Source organism: Chroicocephalus ridibundus, chromosome 4 (genome assembly GCF_963924245.1).
Source record: "Chroicocephalus ridibundus chromosome 4, bChrRid1.1, whole genome shotgun sequence".
Classification (NCBI taxonomy): Eukaryota; Metazoa; Chordata; class Aves; order Charadriiformes; family Laridae; genus Chroicocephalus; species Chroicocephalus ridibundus.
The window spans coordinates 18,382,569-18,400,218 of record NC_086287.1 but is presented as its reverse complement, the minus strand read 5'-3'; positions in this window follow the sequence as shown (position 1 = coordinate 18,400,218).

Below are 17,650 nucleotides of genomic sequence, written 5' to 3'. Positions count from 1 at the left end.
GTATTTCCTTTGAATGACTCCCGCCTTTACCAGGCTGCACGCTGTTTATAGGTGAAGCCAAGGTGGTTTTTTCCCCTACCTGGCAACGCTGCAAGTCTCACATGCTATCTGAGCAAGAAGTGAAGTTGCTTCCAGGCTTCTACGCAATTCGCAAGTCAGGATGTTTATTTAAAAGTTTCCAGACTATAGGGACTGTGTCAGAGCTCTGAACTTTGCTGGAATTTCTGAAACGGTTGATTATGGGTTTCAGTTCACATCTGAGAGGAAGATTCAGGTGGCTCTTGGTGTATTCATATTCCTGTGCTTGTCCTTCCTGCTTTTAAGCTGTCACCTACCAAAAACATGCTGAGGTCAGGATTCAGCTGGTGGCCTTGCTGGTGGGAGAAGCAAAAACTGGCCTGCAGTTCCCTCTTTTAGCTTCACTCAAGCTTGGGAGTGCTGACTTTAGTGAAAACTTGTTTTTGTCAGTGTTCAAAGCTGTTGCATGTTACTCAAGAGGCAGAAAGGCAGCAGACCCGAACCAGTTAAAGTCACTTCTCTGACCACAAACTCTGACCCCTCCCCAAAATCCTGATTTCTAGTGCCGACCCAAAAAGAGGTACCCAGATTCTCCCTCCCACCCCTATCCTTGGTTTTTGACAAGTGTTAGATATTGTGGCTCTTTGCTGTAAGCAGCTTTGCTGGCTGTCCTCCTTCCCATGTGGCCATGGCCAGGCAGCTGAAGGATCAGCCATTCCTGTGCCGTGAGGACTCAGCCCTTTTCCCCGGATGGACTGATCCAGATGAAAGAAAAGGATGGGAGGAGAGGTTGCAACATGCCTACACTTCCAACAGCCCTCAACTGAGTTCAGCAGTGACAGCTGGATGTACATTACAGTAGCCCTGAAATGTCTCTTTCTGATGACACCTGAAGCTCATGTTGCGTTGAGTCAGACGTTGCCTCTGCCCAAACACCAGTTGGTTTGGCCTAGATCTAAGGCAAGCTCTTCCTCGATGCCCTGGCTGACAGGAAAGCCAGGGTTGCTCCAAGCTGTGCAGCCCTTCGGCAGAGCCAGCATTTACAACCCCGATCGCTGCAGTGCTCCTGTGCATGGTAGCCAAGAAAACCAGCAAGAACCCTAGGCTTGAACCATGCCCATGGGGAATATGACTCTCCTCTGGCTCATTAACTCCTGAAAAGACTTTAGCCAGGGCCCAGCTTGCCAAAAAAAACCCCAAAACTCAATGACACAGAGACAAGAAGCTGGCTGGTTAGGTATAATCAGAGGACTTAGCTACCTCCCTAACCATTGTCCACCCTTATTAATGGTTAAACTCTCTCTCTGCATTGCTTGCTGTTTCTGGCCAATTCCAACTCTTTCAGGTTGGAGGGAGAGTGAATAATGGAGGGAAAACAACCCTAAAGACCTGCTTGTATACCTCAAGACACCCATTTAAACAGCACCTCAGGTTACCTGTAAGCAGCCTTTGTTTTCCTGTTGAGGGATATTTATGTGAATTCAGAAATGCATGAACAAAGAGGGCTCTTAGCCTTATCTTGACATGGGTGAGCGGGTATTTGTGCATACCTCCCATCCTTTGTACTTACGTGACATCCTTCTCTCCTCTCCACAGTATCTCAGAGCCTCAGTTTCCTGCTTATTTATCTCCACAGTCTCCTGAGGACTTCTTAAAAAATGAGGTCTGACTGACTTGTCCAAAGTCACACAAAAACCTGGTAGCAGCACAGAGGACTGAGTTGAGGATTTGGTGGCATGGTAGGTGGGTCACCGTGAAGATCTTCTAGTGCACCCCAAATCTCACAGCAGCCTTTTGACCCGGGGCACCTGCCTTTCTTCTTGCATGGGGGGGATTAAGCCATGCCAGCCTCGTGCCCTCATGGGGCTCTGTACCCCATGGATGCCCATGCACAGCATGGCTGGAGTCATGGGGGCTTTGCTGGCCACTGTGCTGCAGGCAGGTAACTCGGGCCCCTGCTTGGCCACTGGTATCTCAGCCTTTCACTGAATTGAAAATGCTGAGAGTGACAGATTTGCTAAACCACATATTTTTCCTGTTGCAGTTGGATGGTCAATGACAATTGAACTGAGTCCACTGCCTCACTGTCCCTCCTGTCCAATGGCCATGACATTATGTTTGAACCAGGTATGTGTGAACCCCCTCTGGTAGATGAAAACCCATACCCAGCCTTTGCCTGAGACTTGAACCAAACTACACTTGACCCTTCCGTTGAGTTTGAAAAGTTCAGTCAACATTTCTTTCAACTTTCACATTCCTCTGCCCTCTTTGGGATTTGACTTGAGGTAGAAGCACCGAAATACCCTGAGGAATGCTGTCCTGCAGTAATTTCTGACCCTGCTGAAAGCAGATTTTCTGATTCTGGTTAACTCTTACCGTTTCCAGGCCAAAAAACCACTTGGGCAAGGTTCAAGTGGACATCCAGGTCAGCAGCTTCCAGTGCTCTCATTTGCAGGTGATCAGTCAAAAACCTCTCTGCTGAGTTTGGTGGCACCGACATCAAAGTTACGCCAACAGAAGATTTGGGCCCAGCATTTTTTATTGCTTGTCCACACTGACACCCCATTTCAAAGCCTGATGTAGGATGGAATGAGCAGATCCTGACAGTTTTCACTGCCTGTGTTTGGCAGCAGGCAGAGCTTTTGCAATGAGCTTTACCAGAGGTGAGGCGATGTTAAATAGCTGTGGCAGCCCCTCAATCAAGATGTGGCACTCGATAACCTGACCTCAGGGACAACACTGAGACTTTCTGGGAGTCCATTGCTAAATCGCTCTGCTACGTAATTAGCTTTATGCTTTCTTTTTCTTTTTTTTTCTCCTTCTTGCTCTTTTATCAGGCAGGCAGTCTGGTTCACAGGACAGTACACTGAGAAGATGGACCGATATGAGTGCTCTTCCATGCAAAGAAATCTCATATGTCATAAATGGCTTTTGGGCTCTATTTCCTATTCCAACCCTGATTTACTACCATATGCTCCTGCAGATGCTGCTGTGGTCCTTGTCTTGCCCTGAGAATAGCCTGAGCCTCGGATGGGCTGAGGGAGGTCTGACGGCACCAGGGCCACCCAGGGACACCCAGGGCATGGGTGGCACATGTTCCTTAGAGCATTCAAGAAGCTGAGCAACAAAACATTATGCAGGGTGTAATGAGCCTTTTGCAGATAATTAACAACATCAGCAAGCGATATTTCATCCAGCCAGGATGGCTTGAGCAGCTTCCACCTGCCTATCCCTGCCATCAAGATTAGACCCCTCCTTGCGCTGCAAGAAAATTAATTGGGGGAAGTGGGAAGTGGAGGTGGAAGTTCTTGTGTTTAACATGTGTTAACGAAAGATCATTTAATCAACTGCAAAACCAAGAATAGTCACTTCTCCAGGTTCCCAAACATGTGTTCATGTAATGCTGCAGCTCTTCTCAGAAGTGTGCTCCCTAAAGGATGATGCTGACAGGAAGGGAAGGCAGTTTGGTTTCAGGAAGCTTATTGCCTCACAGGACAGGGGATACAAGGGCTTGAGTCCTGAACTTGATGACTTGATGGCCCCTCACATGCACGTCAGATGTCCTAGGCCAGCCTCCAGCCCTCCCTCCCTACCGCAACAGTGTAAGAAGAAACCAGCCAGAATTTAGTAAAAGACAGTAAAAAAAAAAAAGCATGTAAGTATTATGCTAACACCCTGTCACCTCAAGGAGTGAAGGGACAGCTGGCCTATACCATTTTGATGAAGTATGTGCACCTGGATGGATGCTGTGTACAGGACACTCTGTTTCCTGAGAAACAGCTGAAAGACGAATTATGGAACATGAAAGCAGTGATGCCTCCAGTGAGATCAAGAGAGCACCAGATTCAACAGCTCTGCCCCAGGCAAGGAAGAGGTGAGTCCCTAGGGATGCTGCTTTGCTTCCTTGCTGGCTTTTCTTACTTCTCATGGGAGACAGAGTGAGACCCAAGATTATCATCTCCCTGCGAGCAGCAGCCACACCACCTCCAACACACTCTGAAATCAGATCAAGATGGTCCGTTGCCTGATTGTACCAACAGAAGATACCTCATTGGGGCCTCATCAGCTTCTTCACCTCCCTCCAGAGGGAAATCATGATGGCGCATGGCTAGTTCCTTACTTCCTCTCAACTCACTGCTCTTTCTTCCCTCTCTCTCCTCCTTGTCGGCACCTCCACCATAGTATCGGTGCCAGTGTGCAGCAGGAGGCAACCTTGCCTCCAAGCCTTGCTGGCTTAGGGGCTGGAGGCCAGCACCTTTCTTCCAGCAGATTCCATCCAACCTCGAATGCCACCATCCGGATCTCCATGTCAGTGACCCAAAGTAATGCTCTTCCTTGACTCTGATACTTCTGTCCAGATGACGGGTTCAAGCTGGTAAGGAATTTTTCTAACATTACTAATGTGAAGAAACAAAGACCTAGCAAACCAAAATATAACTAGTGCCCAGTTGCCTCTTTATCTGGCTGTGCTGTATTTGCACAAGCTGAAGAGCTTCATGGTGCCAGGAGGAATGTGATAGAAGTTCTTTGTCTCATAAATTATTTTGGACCAGTCTTCCCCGGGGAGATAGGGCATGAGAGCAGGAGCTGGCAGCATGGGTTCTGCTCCCAGCTTTGGCACTGACCTGCTGCATGACCTTGGACAACTCACTTCACCTCCCCTGAGCTTCTGTTTCCCCTCCTCTCCTTTGTCTGCCTTGTTTATTTGGACTGTCAACTCCTAGAGAAAGGAATTCAGCCTCCCTGGCTGCTTGCAGATTGCATAGCATGACGGGAGCCCGATCGGACTTGCTCCTGGGAGGTACTACAGTAAAAAATTCATAACGATGACTAAAAACTAGCATTTGCTAAACAATCGTACGGGAGTTTTTAATTATTAAGTGGCATACATTAATTAGTGGGACATCTCTAGCACTTCAGAGCGCTTGTCCAAGGGCAGTGACTGCTGTTTCTTTCCTTTTCTGCGGCCACACCGAAAGCTATATCTACCAGCCTCATGAATTTTGACATCTCCTTCTCCCTGCCCCAGCTGCACAGTGGGAGGAGTGGGAAGCATCTGCTGGAGAAAAGGGAGAGTTTGTTGGAGGTAATGAAGAAGGCTACTCTTGGAGTCCTCCCCCTCGTGAACATCTGGACAGATAACGGCTCTTCTGAGAAAGATTGAAAGAGCTGGGGAGGCCTCCTGGAAAGGGCAGGGAAACACTTTGGCTTGGAGCTGGTCAGCACAAAGGGTACAAAGGCCGAGAGAGGCTGCAGGGGCTAATGCTACCCCTGTCACCTAGAGGCTGGGGATGGAACGGATGAAACCGAGGCCACCAAAAGCCTACAGGGTGGATTGTCTTTGGGTGAAACCATGAGAGCCTTGATCTCAGAAAATAACTCTTTTAGGCAAGTTCTGCAGCCTCAAAATCCATTTAACCATATGGATGGTACCAAGAAGCGTAATAAAAGGTTTACCATTGCATTCATGGTTCTGGAGGAAACTCCATGCTCGCCCACTGGCTTCTCCTTCATTCAGCAAGTCCCCCAACAGTGCCACCACTGTCCCTCAGCCAAGAGCATGCCCTCCTCCTTCCGCCCAGTAACCCACGAGTAGCACAACAGGGACATCACAATATGGCAGAATCGCATCTTTTACTCCACAGGCCGCTCCACAGCAACAGCTAAGAGCAGATGGTTTCTCTAATGCACCGAGGATGTTTTCAAAAAGGCCAAAGTCACGCTACCCTTCCAGCAGCAGCCCGCAGCTTGGCAAACTCCGCTTGTGCGTTCGTCTTCTTTTAAAACATCTTTAAGAGTATTGCACACGTAGACCTGCCACTGGCTTTCTCAAGGCCCAGTGATACGGAGGGGTCTGCTGGGAGCAGCGTGAAGAGCAGCTCCTGAAGTGATGCTTTCTAACGGGCAGGACCGGAGGGCAGGCCCTGTCAGCCAAGCAAGCTGTTAAGCGGAGGCCGATGCAGGGTTGTTCCCACCAGTGCTGTTTTCTGGTGTTTTGCCCATTTATGGCTACCACAATGAAGGTCTTTTCCCTGCCTGTCCACCTCTGGCCGGCCACTGCAGGAGCATCCCCGTGGTATGAGTCCTTCCTACCCCGGCAAAGCCTGTGAGCGCAGAGGAGCTTCTGTCTCCAAATGCATCAGGTGGCACGAAACAGGAGGGACAATTTAAGAGAATAGAATCCAGCTGGCCTTAATTCCCTTCTCCTCACTGCAGGAGGAGCTTATGAAACTCAGGAGAGGGATAAGCGCATGTGGAAGAGCGATGCTCAGATGCAGGGCGGGCACGAGTGGGGATCCCCCTGTACATTGCCATCCAGGGTGTCTGCAGATCTGTGTTTTGCCACTCGATCCAGCTTGCTGCACACCCCGAGGCTGTCACAACACAAAGCAGGCGAAGGGCAGTGGCTGCATATTTAAAAGAAATATAGCAAAAGAATTAATAAAAGATCTGTTTTTCAGAGCTCACAGGTTGCTGTTAAGCAGCTACTCCTTTCCATGGCAGTCGCTGTGGCTCAGAGACCACTGCAGACATGCAGTTGCCAGGGTCTGAAGGGCAAAATTCCTGTGTCTCAGTCTCCAAATTCCTCAAATAAGTCCCTCCAATTTTTATGTTTTCATAAAGACATGGCCTGCTGCCGGGTGACCTGGAAGAGGCATCGGAGTGCTTTGTCAGCACACTCGCCTCACTGCAGAAGCTGAGGACCAAATTGTCTTATTAATCATTTAAAAAGTGGGGAGGAAAAAAAAAATAAAAATAAAAGGCACAGTTCTGGCTAATTGTAGGGGGAAAAAATGAGGTCAGAGTTCATTTTTCTCTCGGCTGCCGCTTCACAGTTCACTGGCTGACAAGGAAAGCAAGATAACAAGAGATGAGAGATAGTTCAGGGAACAACCTCCTTCTCCCAAGGAGAAGTGGGGGTGTTCAGGTTCCTGACACGGATGGAGAGGCGGCCGCGCCGGCTGCCGAGCCGCAGGACTTGGCAGAGGGGATGCCACCAGCTCCTCCAGGAGGGAGCAGAGGCTTTTGGCCCCGGTGCACGTGGAGCACAGGGGGAACTCTCTCAAGTTTTGCTGCCCCGTAAACGTATTGACATCGGTGCTGCTCGCAGGGAAGTCTGAGCTGGGAGAAATTGAGAGCCTTCCATCACCAGTGGTTGTGCAGGATTTCAAGCGGATGCATCCGATCCAGTCTCAGCCTCGGGGTTTATCCACTCTCTGTTTTTCAGTTTCTTTTTAATTTAATATCTATGCAAAAGTATAGATTGGAGGGGTGCTCTCCCCTCCTGCTCCTTCCTGCTCTGACACAGGGGCAACGATACAGCAAAGCCTGCCAAACCACCCTTCCCTCCCTCAGTCCCCTACAGTCGCTCCCTCTACAAGCGGCAACTGCTGGAGTAACCGAGACCTCCTCAGGAGCGTGAGATCCAGAATCATTCATTTTATGGGGCCCTCCTGCGAGAGCAAGGGATTTGTTACCCTGACTCCTGCTGGGGAAGTGCTCCCACAGCCAGAATGTGAAACACAATACAGCACGGGCTCTGACATTCAAGCTGGGTTATTTGAGGCGAGTTCGTTACACGGGGCCTACACAGCACAATCCCAGCAGTAATTATACGGGCTCCTTGCACCATTCTGACTAGTTAAATGCTAACTCTCGCCTGAAATGGCAAAGCCACCAAGCAAAACCACTGTGCCGCAGCTGGTTTTAGGGGCGTAGAGGGAGGAAGGGAGCGAAGTGAAGGAATCGCAGCCAGGTGGTGGTTGTTCCGTGAAGATCCCCGTGCTGGAGGACATACGCTAGAGTGGGACATTCGCTTCTGCAAGCATGAGCAGTGGACTACGGCAGGTGGCTTGGGACCCTCTTCGGCAGTGTCACTTGAAGTAATTCTAGTGCTAATGCTAGTGCTAATGCTATAGAAAATGCAGTGATGGATAAAACTCCTAAGTCAACAACACAACATGCACCAAAATCACTAGGGCTGTGTTAACAAGGTAGAAGAGTTTCAAGAGGATGTGAGCAAATCGTGCTAGCAAAATGTCACAGGAATAATGTCGAGATTGCTTCAGGCAAATGGACCTGTTTGACTCTGGACTCACACAGGCAGTTCACCATCGCTTACTGACGTCCTTACCAAGAATAAAACTTATGGCTGCAGTTCAGTGCTGGTTTTCCAGCATCATTTCCTCTATGATTTCAGTCCAGAAGTGGGAAACCCGACATGAGGGTCATCCTGCCTCCTTTCAGCTGTCCCCAGTGTAGGTCTTCACAAATGAACTAGGCATCCAAACTCCCTCTATAGTCACAGGTGGTCTGGTCAACAAAGAGAAGTTTGCAGAGTCAACCTAAAGTGGACACCTACACCTGGTCAAAGGAACTGTCCCATAACTTTGTGGAGAATAACTGTGTCCGAGAGGCTGCAGCCCTGTCATTCCCACTGCTCAATTTGTCCAATACAAGACTGATGTCTCATTTTGTAAGTACAGGGACTGTGTCCAGAGACAGAAACTAGCTCCTGAGGCAGAATCTTTCAGACAGTAAAACAAGACCTCACTCTGGGACCATGGAGAGTCTCCGGGACTCCAGGCTCCTGGCAGGACCAGTGGACCCATGGAGAGAGGAGCCCACACTGGAGCAGGTTTCCTGGCAGGACTTGTGACCCTGCAAGGGACTCACACTGGAGCAGTGTGCTCCTGAAGGAAGGGACTCATGCTGGAACAGTGTGCTCCTGAAGGGCTGTCTCCCATGGGAGGGATCCCATGCTGGAGCAGGGGAAGAGTGTGAGGAGTCCTGCCCCTGAGGAGGAAGGAGTAGCAGAGACAATGTGTGATGAACTGACCACAACCCCCATTCCCCATCCCCCTGTGCCACTGCGGTGAAGGAGAGAGAGAATTCAGGATAAAGTTAATCCTGGGAAGAAGGGAGGGTGGGGAAGATGTTTTTAAGATTTGGTTTTATTTCTCGTTACCCTATTTTGATTTGATTGGTAATATATTAAAATAATTTATCCAAGTCAAGTTCGCTTTGCCCGTGATGACAACTGGTGAGTGATCTCCCTGTCGTTCTCTCACTCAACCCATGAGCCTTTCATTATATTTTCTCTCCCCTGTCCCGTTGAGGAGGGAGAGTGATAGAGTGGCTTTGGTGGGCAGCTGGCACGCATCCAGGGTCAACCCATCACAAGCACATTCGAAAATAACGACACGCGCATTGGACACCAAGCACAGCTGCTCAGAACAGGAGTCCACAGAAGGAGTGGAAGCTCTTTGTCAAGCATCTTTCATTTGAAGGGTGCAGGGACGTCTTGGCAGATACCCTGGTAGCCTACAGGGCTAAAATGTTGCTTCTAACAAAATGAGGAGCTGAGCTGTCTCTCATGAATGTGATCCCTGGTGGGTTGTACACAGGTGTTGGACCACACCTTGGGAAAGCTCTGGTGAGGAGGAAAGTGGAAGGTCACATGTACTTCTCCCATCGCTTACACAAACCCTGGGGTTTCCCAGCATGTATCTCCATCTTCCTCCATCTTTGCTCTTTTCTTTACCCTCAATGAGGTATGCAATAAGAAGGAAGGAAGGGAAGGAGACTAGTCAAAGTGTAGACCTGAAGGCTTGCTGAGAACCTTTGAATTGGAGCTCTGTCTGAGGTGAGATCAAGGCAGTGTGGTTGAACAGAACCAGGGTTACTGGCTCCTTGTATCTGCTTTGGATGCCAGCAGTTATTCAATAGCCTATGCTACGAAGGTCAGGCCAGGTAACCACAACAGCCTGTGACTCTCTGTCCGTATCAAATGCAGGGCTATTTAGCCTAGGGAGAGCTATCTGCAAGGCATTGCCTAAAGGTAGGATCAAAAACAAGGTCCTGAATGTCTTTCTTCCTTGATTGAACATGTGCAGAGCAGGCAGGGGTCAAAGCGGGGGTTGCAAAGTAAGAGGGATGTTGTTAAACCCCTGTGAGAGATTAGCCTCTTTCCTGAAGGCTGCACAAGTCCCAACCAGCATCACTGGTGGTGCGACAGAGCCAGGGGCTGAGCAGATAAATGGCAAGTGGGCCATTTGGGCCGGACACCAGATAAACGTGAACAACCTCCAGCACAGACAGTGCCACCATGCTCCAAAACACAAAAGGACTTCAAGACTACCCTGAAACTGTAAGACACATGATGAGGAACAGTGGGTAACATGGGGTTGAGCAGAGGGTTATAAACATCTCCAAAGACCACATTCCCCCAACCCCTCCAGACAGGCTGACCATCCCTTTCCATCCCAACTGTATTTTCCCCTAATGCAGAATAATTCCTAAATACTTCTGCCATGGAAGTAACAACGTGTCATTTTTTCTCCTTTTTTTTTTTTTTCTTATTGGCTGGGACATCAATAAGGACCCTTCTGCATTTGGAAATGAAGGAAGAGAAGGAAAACAGTCTTGTTTTCAATAAGACGGGGTCTCTTCCTCCATTGCTCAACTGCCCATTTGCACAAGGCTTTCTGGCCCCGTAGTATCCTGTTTCCCTGGAGAGTACCGTCGACATGGGGAGGCGAGGCAGTGTTGGAAGGTAGCCTGAGGATAACAGGCGTTATAAAGAGGAATTTTTTTCCCTGCTGTTTTTGTTTGTTTTACCACAGAGGCTCCAAGGAGCTGGCCAAGAGCCTCACACAGCAGGTGCTGCCTGGGAATGCAAGGGGAGCAAAATTCCTACTAAATGGAAGCATTATTTGACACCACCGCCTTTCGCAATCTTTTTCTTTTGTTTCAGACAAACTCCAAGGCCTCCTGGGCTTTGCGGTCAAAGCTGCGTTGGACTCTTCTGCAGGGAAGGAAAGGGAAGTAGTAAGGGTGTCCCCAAACACGCCAAAGACTTGGGTGACAGAGACTGAGCCTTCTGGAAACAATACTGCTGGGTTCCCACAGAAGTATTGAGAGGGCCAAGAAAAAAAGAAAAATCCCTCTTGGCTCCCTCAGAGCAGTTTTATATCTTCCTTCTCTCTCTCTTTTTTTTTTTTTTTTTTTTTTATGAAGAAGAGGTTGAGCCTGCACACCCACACCAAAATGCTTTCGCCATTTGGAGACCTCCGAGCCTAGATCCACAGGAGTTCTGCCCGGCTTGGCTATTTTTCCCCCATGGCTGTTGCAAGACTGGAAGAGAGAATAAGTGTGGCCAGGAGAAAGCAGGCTAACCCCTTCCTTCACCAGGGGCTTCCCCTGTGGCTCAGTCCTTCAGCTCCTCTCGGTTTCTGTTGTACCTCAGCTCCCCTGCCTGTAAAACTGGTGGGAGCCATGTGGGGATCGTATATGAGCAGCATGGGATGTGCAACTATTCCGTAAGTGATGGATCTGTAGAAATACCCAGAAAGAAGAAGTCAGAATTTTCCAGAAATGACAGGCTTTGCCACAGACTTTACATCCTTTTTTTTTTTTTTTTCAAGCAGGCAGACTGACTCTGTCCTAGTGCTCTCCTCCTACCAGCAAAAATGAGGTTTCTCAGGCAAAGACTCATTTTTCATAGCCTTGTATTTGGATACCCTCAGTTGATGAAATGAACCCACGGAAGTGCCTGGTGATGGCGCATTTCCAGAAGCCTACAAAGACGCAACAACCGGCCATGCCTGCAGTGTTCAGGTATGTTTGTCTCATGGCCATCCTTGAGCAAAGGGCCGGAGTTCTTGTTTGCTCTGCACCTCGCGTGCTGGGGTCGCGCTCACTGGCAGAGCCCCGAGGTGCTCCTCTGAGGCTGGTGCTATCAATATTAATGATTTTCTTCCCCCATCCACACTCTGCAGTTCCTGGGAGGCCAGTGGTCCCTTCTACTCCAGCCTTTTACGCAGCGCTGTGTGAGACACACCACATTCCTTAGCTATAAGCCTTTACAATCACGCACCAGCTCTCCAAAACAAGTTCAGAGCATGACTTCCAGCTAGACAGATGACGTGGTTCATCGGGCCCAGAGGTAAAAGCTAGAAGTATTAGCAACACGGTGTCTAGGTGGTACCCACATTCCTGCCACTAACGTCACCGGCATTTCTGCCTGCCAGCGTGCAGCTATTGCATTCCTCAGCCCAAAGAGCAGGTTTTTTTCTTGAATTTCATATACTGCAGAAGATGGAGAAATCCATGTGAGACAAGCACCTGATGCTTCCCAGCTCTTCCACTGCTATTTATTAAGTACACAAAATATAATGAAAACCAATGACATTTGGATGGAGGGGAGAAAGTCATAGAGTTCAGAAAATGAAATTGAAATGAGCCTCTTTCAGAAGGCCATTCGTGTAGCATTAGAATTTCTGCCCACTCGGAAAGAAGAAGGAAGGATAAAACTGAACAAAACCTAAAAGCTTCTGGTGTAAATTTGCAAGGGTGAGAGAAGAGTGTCCTTGACAAAGAGCCAGAAGGACAAACCGCAACAATGATCAAGCCCTTCAGGATCAGGAGTCCCGGTGAATGATATAGCTACTGAAAAACAGAAAGGACGCAGAATAAGAGCGCACAACTCATTTCAAAGCTGGCAGATATGACTTGATGGTGTGTGACACAGCTCTGTCTCCATCTCCATGTCAAAAGGGGATGGGGAGACAGTAATAACATACAACATATCTGTGCAGGGAGACAGGTGAGGTGTTCAGAAGCCCATTGGCAAGAATGGTCACAGCTCTTGTTTCATCAAGAAATGTCAGTTTGTGTTTTGCATCAGTAAGTTGAATTTCTGTTCATTTTTCTAAATTAAAGTCTTCTGAAAAATATTTGTTAAATATCCTAAGTTCTCACACCAACACTTTCTGAAAGGCGAATTTCTGTTCCCTTTTTCAGAGTGAATTTTCTCTGTATTATTTAAGAACAAACAATAACACAAGCAACAATGCGAAAAGTTTTTTAATAGCCAAAACTGCAGTAAAGTTGACTCACAAATACTTCAGATACATCAAGCTTTTGTGCAGATGTCCAGATGCTGGGCAAAAAAAAAACCCCCAACAAAACAAACCAAAAACTCCAAAGTTTGAAGAATGTAGCTTGCCAGGCAATGCTGCTCAGTTATAAAGTGGAGAAAGGTGCAAAACTGATTGCTAGACGTGAAGCCAAACAAAACTGTGTTAGAAACGAGGCACATTTTTTAATTAATATGAGCTTCAAAATCAAGTAAGGTGGTGAGTCTCCAACTTGTGATATGATCACATTCCCCTATCTTGGTATGTCCGGAGCTGGATGTTTTTCTGGAAGATGCAGCAAAGCTACTGGGCTCGGTATTGGGCTAATTTGGCTGCAACTGAATGGCTTTGAAATATAGGAAGTCATACCAGATGTTCTCATGGTTCCTTCTGGCCTTAAACCCTGTGAATCTATGAATGAGTTTCTGAATCTGTGAAATCCCAAGTCCTGAGAATACAAACATATGAGTAGAGTTATATTTCTGGCCTCCAGATCAGAAGAAAGATATTGAATGTGCATTGTTGCGATAAATCAAAGAAGCAGCTAAATCAGAGCTGTAATAAAAGTCAACTGCAGATCTTTGTGCAGAAATTGGTCGTATGTCATGTGAGGACAAGGTTCAGAGAAGTGATTTCTCAACCTCTGAAATGACTGCTTTTTGGAGCAGCCCCTTCCAAGCACTGTGGTGGAGATCCTCCTCTGGACTTGGTCCTCAAGGCCACACAGGAGCTTGTTTAATAAGTGACGATCAATGAGGCACTGAATGCTGTTGACCACAGTGTAATTGAGATGGGCATCCCTGCCACGAAAACCAGCAGTAGAACATTCTGCGAGATAGGATTTTTGTTTTGTTGGGCTTCCTTAAGGGGAAGCTTTCCAAAACTGAGGAAATAGAAATCCATAGCCAGCAAGAAAGCTACTTAGCCGTGGTCTAAGCATAGTCACACCAAGCACTCTCCTTCTTCCTCTGAAAAAGGAATGAAGAGCAGCAACAATAACAAAGACAAAGGAATTATAATACTTTTGTATCATTTAATAGCACTTTTAAGTAATCTGATTTGGTTTGGGAGGAAGTCCTCCATATGCCCCGGAACAGGATTTAGGTGACATGAGTTTGAGTCTCACCACTAAAATGCCTTCTTACCACCATGATGCAAACCTCCCTTCTCCACGAATGAGGGTGCTGGAGCCTTGCACAACGGGCATGTTTTGTTGGCTGCTTTAAAGCGAACTTCCTTCAAGAAATGGACACCTCGTTTGAAAGAAATGGTCAGGAAAAAGGCATGTGCTGCCAAAATTCTCCAGTGAAGCACCCTTATTATATAATACCGAGCTACATGTGCCTTGCAAAGTACTGTATGTCATTTGCAGAGGGCCCGTTGATACTCTAACGTCACCACCAATGTCACGCAACACTGGGCGAAGCAACGAGCGTGGCAATATCACCAAGCAATACATAATGCCAATGACAGTGGAACTAATGCAGGGGCGATTATCCTTACATTATTCAACACTTCCAATTGCTCTCTGTTTTAAGTGGCTATATGATGTAATAATATATAAATACTGTAATGAAGGGTTTATTTATAGCCACCCTCAGTGTTACCAGTGAAAGTATTAATGCATTTTTCCCACGCTATGTTCATTGACCGCAGCAGAGCAACCCACTTTCAAGGGACTATGTCAAAAGAGTGTTTAAGCCATTCCTCAGTCTTAGGAACAGGTGAATGGCTAATGTAGCAGGCAAAGTAATCAGCTTTAAATATGAGAGTAAAAAGAAAAAGCAAAAAAGTGAAGGTGAAGAGAGGACACGCCTCAAATCGAAAAAGAGGGTTAAAGTGTCTCTAAAGTTGGCAACTGCTTTCCAGCCTGGGGACAAAAGGACTCTCTGGAGCAGTAGGAGCTTGCATCCAGCTCTCATTTAAGTTGAGGAGGCAGTGGTCAAACCCTGTGTCTGTGTCAAACATACAAGCAAAAGCAGCTCCGGAAATCTGGGGTGATGCTGTTTGCGCTGCCAGTTGCTCTCAATTTCTAACAGCATTGGCCTTAATTGAGTTGGTGTTCCTGCATAATCCTCCACATCCTTCTGCTTTCCAAACCACCCTGGAGCCACCAGCAGCCTCCAGACATCTCTCCCTCCTCCCTGAGGATGGTACGGAAAAACGGCAGGTCTTGAATGGCTGAAGATGCAGGGTTTCGGAAGGACTACGTGACATTTGCAGAGACGCCGCAACACTCCCGTTCCTACGCTCCATCTGCAAAGAGAGTTCCCTTTCACTCTGAACACAGCAGAAACGGGAAAAAGCAGAGAGAAACATACTTCCTTTTCCCTTGTGGGAGAAAAGTGTGATTTCATCATTGTGACGTGTGGATTTCTTGGGATGTGTAGGAGAAGCCATGATTGCCTGGAGAGATGAGGCAGTGCAGATGGGGTTTCTGGCTCTCTGATTCACCTTCCTCCTGTGCTGCACCAGGTCCTGCCCCACTCCTGCGTCCCTCATGTCCCTGCAGCTTTATGCTGCTCCAGGAGGAGCTTCTTCTCAGAAATTCACCTGCTACCTGCATTTTCTGCTATTTCGGGATGAGCTTTCCCTGCCTTTGAATCTACTAACACATGCGGCTCATCATTCCTTGCAAGGTGTATCCTTAATGGCTCTTTGAGCAGTGGCGCCATGGCAAGGCTTGTAGGGAAAATGTCAAAATTTCTTTACCCAGTTTAGGGCTTTCCCCATTCATCTTTCTCACGATTTGCCACTCTGAGAGCATGAAAATCCTGTGTATCCACGTGGGCTTTTAGTGCGAAGCCAAGCAAGAAACAGGCCACCAGCTTTTCGTGCAAGAGTGACAGCAGGAGGGGATGCACCTTCCTCCACCACACTGGCGTGCTGCTGGCAAGCGCAAGAAACTGCCTTTTTTCCCCATTTCACAACAAACAGAGCTGCGCTCTGAACAGCATTCATCACACCAGGAGTTCCACTTAGAACTGGGTGAATGCTAGAAAAATACTATTTACAAGTCCTCCCTTAAATAAAACCCATGAGTTTATTTTGGCAGTGACAGCGATTCTCCTAGTGATTGCTTCTGGCAAGCGATCAGGCAGGTACAACAACGCTTGCTGGAATATTCATGGAATGGGGACATGTTGCAGATGCTTGTGTAAATATGACAAACGCTTGTGCAAAACCGTGTTCACATGGCTCCGCGCAGCGAGGGGTTTGCGTAATTGGCTTTGAGAGCTGGTTGTGGGTTTGGGACTCCTGGAATCAAAGCAGAGAAGCTCTGCCACGTGACAGAGGTAAACAGCGACACGAGCGTGAGCTCGCCAAGAGGCGCACAAATGAAAAAAAAATAAACAAAACAAAAAATGGGCAAATAACAAACGCTTGAACTGCAGGCAGGCTGCGTAGTTTACAAGCCACCCAAAGACTGAGAAACGGCCAGAGGAACCATTCACGTAATAACGGCGCGTCAAACACATCTGTAAAGTTCCTGCAGCACTTGCAAACAGAGGCCCAAGTTCAACAGGATTTACTCGGAGAGGTTCATATGATTAAAATTAGGCGAGCATGTAAATATCAGGGCCAGGAGAAGGGACTACAGTTGCATGGTTAATTGAGTTTGGCAAGTAGTCATCCAGCTATATTTTCTCTGGGATCAACACATGGAGTGCATTGACTGGTACGGGGAAAATCAAGGATGGGAATTGCAGGAAAAGGAAGAGCGATGGGAGAGCTGGCCGGGCTGGCTGATGTTCAATAGGTGGCACCTACGAGCAGGGACCCAAGGCAGGTGTCACCTTCCAACAGGCAGCTTCCAAGTGGCCCATTGCGCTTCTCCTAACGCAGTCGGAGACTTAACCATGTGCTGGCTGTAACCGATGCGTCTGCATGTGAAAGCAATTGCAAAGGCTTGGGTTCTGTTTTGTTTGCGTTGTTCATTTCCTACAAATGCAATTACCAAGGGATAAATTAAATTAGGTTGCAAACGTTATTTTGAACATCTTTTCTGTTTTGCTTTACTTCAAATTTTCTGGGAGGCCAGTGTTTACAGTTAAAAATACAACTTGGCAGAAGTACAATCAGGAGTGAGCAACACGTACCACAAACAAAACCATTAAGATCATTTAGAAAATTTTTGCAAAAGACAATCAAGTGTTACGGGACTAATTTCCCCCTTGGTCATCATGGTCTTATGTCAACATTAACACCATTGACTTCAGCTGAGCCCTACAGGCACAAAGCTTGTGTGATGGGCTGGAAAACTGGCCCAGTTTAGGATTATGTATATCGTATTATTTAAAAGACAAAGAAGCGAATCCCAGGAGTGTTTAAGTACCCTGAAGTCTCTGAATGCAGCCCTTTTCCCACTGAAATGAAAGGCAGAGCACCCGTCTACTGGGAGGGGCTGTCCCCTACCTGCCATCAGGAAGGCATGGCCACCAGCAATGCACTTTTTTGGGCTGCATACGGAATTTAGGACAGGATAGATGCTTTGGAGAATGGAGAGGTGACTAGAGAGAAAGGCGCATCTTCCTCCCCGTGCACATCATCCCCCAGCCACAATACCTTCTTATTTCTCAGTAGATCATGTTTCTCCATTCTCAGAAGAATATTTAAATTATTCCTTGCAAACTGGAAACTATTTTAAAGGCTCCTCACATCAGTCAATATAATTTTTGTTGTCTATATGTGTATGGATAGAGAGGTACATA